The sequence below is a fragment of the Scardinius erythrophthalmus genome (genome assembly GCF_964197995.2).
Source record: "Scardinius erythrophthalmus genome assembly, chromosome: 8".
NCBI lineage: Eukaryota > Metazoa > Chordata > Actinopteri > Cypriniformes > Leuciscidae > Scardinius > Scardinius erythrophthalmus.
In genome coordinates, this window is record NC_138228.1 from 3,366,200 (window position 1) to 3,373,699 (window position 7,500).

The window sequence follows — 7,500 nt, forward strand, 5'->3', positions numbered from 1 at the left end:
GTCATGTGTCACTCACCCTTCGCTGTAGTATTCAGGGTGTGCCCAGCCCCTGTGCTGCTCCTCGGGGTGGGGCCAGTTACTGCGGGGGTTGCTGGGACGGCGGACATGTTGAGCCTGGCGTTTCTGCTGCATGGCCTGATTGACCCCGGCAACATAACGAGCAAACTCTGGATCCGAGCCCACTGACCGAGACCGAGACAGAGAGATGTGTGGGGTTAGTCCTGCTCTTTGTTTAAACTGTCCAGCACAGCAGAAACACATAATGGAGTCCAACACACACACACACTCCACTCGCAGTGAGAAAACAATTAATTTATTACATATGACAATTATTGCATGCTATTTGCATTCAAATAAATTCTAAATTCATTACAAAAAAATTGCACTGTCAATTTGATGCATTCTTTCAGAGCAACTAATTATAAAGTAAAAGACTGCAATAAAAGTACAATAATATTTATTGTAAAAAATGGCAGATAAAAATATGCACATTATAGAAATGTGACCGGATGAATATGTGTGTGTATAGAATATACACACATACATATGTATGTATGTATGCATGCATGTGTGTGTGTGTGTGTGTGTGTGTGTATATATATATATATATATATATATATATATATATATATATATATATATATGTATATGTGTGCATTTATTTATTTGAAACATTCAGATTTGTTATTTTTTCTTAAAGTCATATAGCATTGTTTGTCATCGTACATTTGAATTTATCTCAGTATAGCTTTAATTAAAAAACTCTTTAGTCAAAGTAAGTTAAAAGTATATATAAATAATTAGATCAGAACAGTCATTCTCTACCATGCAACTAAAACTAAAACTTCTTAGTTTTGCTCAACCAATGACAGGCAACCACTACAAACACATCTCTGCTCACCTGCAGGGTCAAAGGGCATGGAGTCTCCCAGCACCCCAAACAGACTCTGCTCGCTCTGGTCTCGGTTGGGCCAGGTGTTGTTCCGCGGTCCCTGCGGGGGCTTGTGTCCGAGCATCTCCGACATGACGCTGTCCATGTATGTGCTGACCAGCCCGAGACTGTAGAGGTCAGAGCTGAGGTCGGGCAGACCCGGAGCGGGCCACTGCGTCAAGGGCCCGATCGGTGACAGGCCGCCCAACGGACCCTGGGGCCACTTACTGGGAGCTCTGGGCTGCTGGGAAGAAATCTGTGGAGAAACTGGGGCTTGCTGTTGCTGAGGCTGACCAATCGGCTGCAAGAGATGCTGGTAGAATGGCAGGGTCGGTTGCGACTGTGACTGCGTTTGTGTTTGCTGTTGTTTTGGTGTTGAAGGAAGTTGCTGCTGCTGCTGCTGCTGCTGTTGTTGTGTCTGTTGCTGTAAGGTTTGCGCTAACGTCTGCACGGCGTTATGAGACACTTGCGAGGTTGGCGGTTTCAAGTCGGACGCATTTGTCGACGCAACCGAGTTCCTTCTCTTCACCAACGGAGACGCCTGCTGGGATTTCCCCATGTTGAACCCTGATAGGAAGTCGATGACGTCTTGCATCTCCTGGTCGGTGGGAAGGTTCATGCCCTGCTCGTCTGCACCGTTGGCGATGTGTGTGTGGCTCGGGTCGGGGGTGCAGGGCATGCTGCTCATCTGAAGGATGCTGTGCAGGCGTGCGGTCTTGTCGTCGGAGTTGGAGCTGCTCCGAGACGGGGTGTTTGGGATGGAGTAACTGCCGCCCGCGCTGGAGTTGGACGAGGTTTTCTTGGTGAAGCGTGAGGTGAGTTTGGAGATGGTTTTGGGGAGGCCGCTGGAGGATTTGGTGCTGTTCCCGGGGGGGAGATCGACGGGGCCGCCGTAATCAGTCGTGTCCCGTTGAAGCTGGATCTGAATGGTGGGCAAAGTCTGTTCCCTGCACACACACACACACACAAATCAACAGAGAATTACAACCACTCTCTAATCAGTGTTATTTTAGTGTCATTGAGATTAATATTATGATGGTTATATTTTCCATTTTCAATTTAGTTTAAGTTATTCTGTTGTTTTTGTCATTTTTTGTGTCTCTAGTCTATATAGTTTTTGATTAGCCTGGCAAGCCAGACCTACATCAAGATGTTAGGTCTGGAAACTCACCATAGTCACGGCTCAATCCGAGGGGCGGGATAAACGGCTGTCTTTCAAATTCCCTCTGCACGCAATAGGACAGCGCTTCAACCAACCAGAGTGTTTTCCCAACAGCGGAGCTTAGTTGATAGATTCAACTTTTGCCATATCTGGCCGGCAAAACGACGAACACATCTTCCTTTTTTTAAGAATGACTTAAGTGCCGTTCTTTGCTCTTTTCTCAAAGAAAAACTTAACTCCAAGTCCTCCAGAGTCACGGCCAAAGCCGATTCGAAAGACCGTTGTTCTCCATCAGCAGCCGCCATTCTTTGTTTTCAAGTAGCAGCAGGTAACCGTCGCAACTCTGTCGTGTATGTTAAGCCCGCCCCCGCCTACTCTATACACAACGTGATTGGCCTGACCCAATCTGGGTTTTTGCAGCGAGAAGGTTTATTGAGAGTTGCTAGACGTACCTGGCTGCGAAATACATTTTGCTGCCGCTAGGGTGCGTCTAGATTTCTAGGCTAGTTTTTGATTTCTATTTCAGTTATTTTAGTACACACATAAAATGTGTGTATGTGTGTGAGAGAGATAGCGAGTGAGTGCGTGTAGTCTACTAAAATGTATATACATGCATACATTTAGAAGAAAAGTATATATATTATAAATACATATATTTAATTTTCTACTAAATGTATGTACAGTATATACATTTTAGTAGAATATTTTGCACACACAAAAAGAAAACGTTGAATTTTGAGTGATTTGTTGAGTGTCATTTAGTTAAAAACAAATTATATATACATGTATTTATAATATACATAATTTTCTACTATCATTTTCTACGCAGCACTAATGCGTTTGCCACTGACTTGCGCTCCTTCCAGCGGTGGAGGTCGAACACAGCTGTGTAAAGCACGTCCACCAGGCCGAGGGTCTTCTCTGGATCCAGACTGCGCTGCAGCAGAGACATCGTGGCTGGATCCTCCTTCAGACACCTGACAGACAAAACACAACAGGCAGAAGAATTATTTTTTATTGTTTTATTTTTTTTACTTAAAGTTTAGCCTTTGCTGAGGATATGGCACAATAATTAAATTAAAACAAACAATTATTTACCAAAAATGTAACGATATTTTTCTTGCAAAAATAATAGAATATAGCAATTATATAATCCCTTTAAGTTTTATATGCATAAAAGATGCTTTGAGCTAAATTGACTCAGTTTAACAGAGGTTAAAGGTCTTGTCACCGCCAGCAATTATTTTATTACTTTCACAGGCCTCAGAATATTTGTTGTATGAATATCTGAACATGCAATATATCAGAAGAAAGAACAGAGCCTCTGCTTTTAAACAAAGTGTTTTTATTATAGCGTCATGCATTCTTTTCTTATTAACTCTTGAACATGGGTAAGTTTCATAAAAAAAATAAAATAAATTTAAACAGAGCTGAGAAAAATCTTTTTTTTTTCCAAAGAATACAACGTGCATAATCAAGGCTTTAATCGTTCGTTTCTGCTCCTTTTTTGCCTGTTTTGATGAGATTCAGTTCTCTTTCAGAAGATGTGTAATAGTGCCCCCTACTGTATAACAGTGAAAACTTTATTCATTTTGTTCATAAACAACATTAGCCATCTCAACTTTGAGTAAATGTAGTAAAGCAGCTTGAACTCTTGCAAACTACAGAGTATGTGGATCTACAATTACTTTCAGTGATGCTGAGATTTAATAAACTAGTGCTATAATTACCACAAACTTTACCGTATAGTTACTCACCATGTGGAGGGAACCTGGATCACAACTTTAGATCCTTCAAGACAGATCTGAGGGGCGTAAGCTTCCTTGTTCTCAATCTGAGCCGTGTCCACCACAACCTGCACAAACACATCATCATCATCAGGGTTAATAACTGTACACACTGTAATGAAGCTCTGCCAGTGAATGAATCATTCATGTTACCCGTCCTGTGATCATAAATCATTTCTGTCAAACAAACAACACTTGGACACTCGAGAGCCCCAGTGAACCAACTTTTCATCACTGTCAGAAAGCCGTTTCCACCAGAAAACACAAATGAAATATTTCCCACAGTTCTTGAAAAGAGGCCGTGAAGTTTGAAACAGGGAGTGTGTTTCCTATCAAACAGGAAGTGGGCTATTGTTATTAATAGCGCAGGTGTATCCTCAATGTGACTCAAATGATGGGGACTCAACACACACACGCCCAAAGGTCACGGTCACTCTGACCACACACACAACAAGGACAGAAACGGCGTCATGGAAACGGCTTTATGATTTTTCATAAATCATTTTCCTGTAGCCGGTGGCCTTTTTCAAAACCTTGAGTTCAGACCTTCATTCTTCCATGTGAACGTTGCTGACAATGAACCAATAAAACTATGCTGGTTAATATCGGTTGCTAGAAAGTTTCCAGACTTCTGTTGCGAACACGTCTCAGGACGGATTAGTTACTGCTCATATTTGTGAGGTTTATGAAATCAAATCTAATAAATTTGATAATTCATAGTTGTCTTTGAGGCACTTAGTATCATATGATGACGTGTCCAGTCTACTACAGAGGTGTCATTGATTTTACACTCTCACACATATACACTGACACACACACTCACACACACATATACACTCACACACACACACACACACACACACACAATGATATACACTCACACACACTCACATATACACTCACACACACATATACACTCTCACACACATATACACTCACACAAACTCACACATAAACACACTCACACAAACACTCACACATATACACACACACAGACACACTCACACATAAACGCACACACTCACACATATACACTCACACAAACACACACTCTCACACATATACAGTCACACACACTCACACAAACACACACACTCACACACTCTCTCACACATATACACTCACACATAAACACACTCACACATAAACACACCCTCACACATACACTCACACAAACACACTCACACATACACACTCACACATAAACACACTCTCACACATATGATGTTGCTAATAATGAAGGTTTCCGTCACGTTTCCTGGGCGTTTGTCATGTGTACAGATAAATATGAAGATGTGTGTATTTATGTGTTATACTGTGAAACACTAATGATTCTGAGGTTTAGCGATCTGAATGTGAATCAGTCATCAGCTTTATCACAAATAAAGAAAGAATCTAACAGTCTTCCTAGCCTTGTTCGGAAGCACACACTCTGTCAGTTTAAATCCAGACTAAAAACACATCTCTTTAACCTGGCATACACAACACATTATCAATTTATATTATTCAAATCAGTTAAATGACTGTTACTCTGCATAAATTAGGTCAACCAGAACCGGGAACACTTCCTATAACACCTGATGTACTCGTTACACCGTAAGAAGAAAGGCATCTACGCTAATATTAGTCTGTCTGTCTCCTCCTCATCTCGAGGTTACCGTAGTCAGCCGGATCCAGTCCACATCCAGATCAGACGGTGGACATCTAGACCTAGACACGACCAAAACACAGCCCTGAATGTCAGCATCTACTAGACAATCCCTGTGAGGCCTCGTCGGCACGACAGTCACCGGCACAGATCCTCAGCAGTGACCGTGTGAACCGGACCGGTCCTCCACACAGACCCTATGACCAGCGTCACAGCTTGCAGAACCGCTTTATAGATGAAATGAACTAATGGTTACACTTTATTTTAAGATGCCATTGTTACAGTGTAATTATATATTCAAGTAATATTAATAAACAACAAGTACTTACTATAGGGTTAGGGTAGGATTAGGGTTTGTTGCATGTAATTATGCATAATTTACTGTTATTACTATGGTACATGTAACACTTGTAACAAGGACACTGTAAAATAAAGTGTTAGCAAACTATGATCTTTACAACGAAACTGAACAGCAGCCGAAATGCATCACTGTAAAGCTGCTTTGAAACAATCTGTATTGTATAAAGCACTGTATAAATAAAGGTGACTTGAGATGACTTCTATAAAAACATCTGCTAAATGTATAAATGAAAACACCACCAAAAAAAAAAAGAAGTGATTGGTGGTTTTATGCATCTTCCTGTCCAAGCGGCCGGTTCCTGTCTGGAATAAGCTGTAATGTGGATAGATATGCCATGTCAGCATCTAAGGCTATTTTCATGGCAAAAATGAAATTACACAAATACAAATATCATATAAATACAATAAAACCAAGCAAACAAACAACAAATCATATTATAATTTTTTTTTTTTTATTAACATCTGATAAAAAAAAAAAATCCAAAAAAAAATCCAAAACCTTTTCAGGCATAATCTTACTAAATAAGTCCTTAAGTGAAATAACTTCATAAAACAGCATTATACTTGTATTAAACCCAGGACAGTCCAATAAAATATGCTGCAATGTGGACCAGACTCTCTGGCGTCAATCAAACATGTGAAACTCACCAGTCCCGCCTGCCCGAACAGCAGCTGTACTGCGGTCTTACAGGCTCCTCTCCAGCTGGAGGGACACACCTGGTTCAGGACCTCAGTGACGGGGGAGTCGTCCCGCACCGCCACGCCGTTCTGATCCAACGCATCTTTGATCAGCTGCAGCACGGCATGCTGGGAAGAGATTACATTTGAATAAATTAGATGATTCTCTTCACTGTAATGTTTTATTTGTAAAATGACTATACAATGTAAATAATAGACACTACTGTTTGAAAGTTTGGGGTCTGTTATGCTCACCAAGGCTGCATTTATTTGATTTAAAAAAATACAGTAAAAAACAGTGAAATATTATTGCAATTAAATATATCTGTTTTCTTTGTGAATATATGGTAAAAATGTAATTTATTGCATCATTACACCAGTCTTCAGTGTCACATGATCCTTCAGAAATCATTCTAATATGATGATTTGCTGCTCCAGAAACATTTATTATTATTATCAGTGTTGAAAACATTTGAGATGCTTCATATATTTTCTTTATTTGTGGAAAGTTTATTTTTCAAGATTATTTGATTAATAGAAAGTTGAAAAGAACAGCATTTATTTAAAATAGAAATCTTTTATATCATTATAGATCTCTTTACTGTTACTTTTGGTCAATTTAAGGCAGCCTAGCTGAATAAAAGTATTAATTTCTTTAAGAAAAAAAAAAAAAAAACTTTACTGATCTTGAATAGTTTAACAAAAGCACTTAAATGGTCTTTAAAAAGCCTAATTTTTTAAATGAAAAATATTTATTTTTGTTTTGGATGTGAAATACTAGGTTTTGTGAGATTCACATACCAGTGTCTCAACAGTCTGAGACATGCATGTCCCACATAGTTTTATCCTTTTGAATTTGTGTACTTGCTATCATAGATTACATTTCCAGCTGGATCTTATCTCTAGTCATAATTCATAATATTGTGTTCTGAGA

At 39.8% G+C, this 7,500-nt stretch overlaps 1 protein-coding gene across 1 annotated transcript in view; it reads right to left on the minus strand.

Annotated features, from left to right (window-relative positions):
- garre1 (granule associated Rac and RHOG effector 1) overlaps positions 1–7,500 on the minus strand; it is a 29,659-nt gene that overhangs the window by 14,279 nt on the left and 7,880 nt on the right. The gene's annotated exons all lie outside the window — the stretch shown is intronic.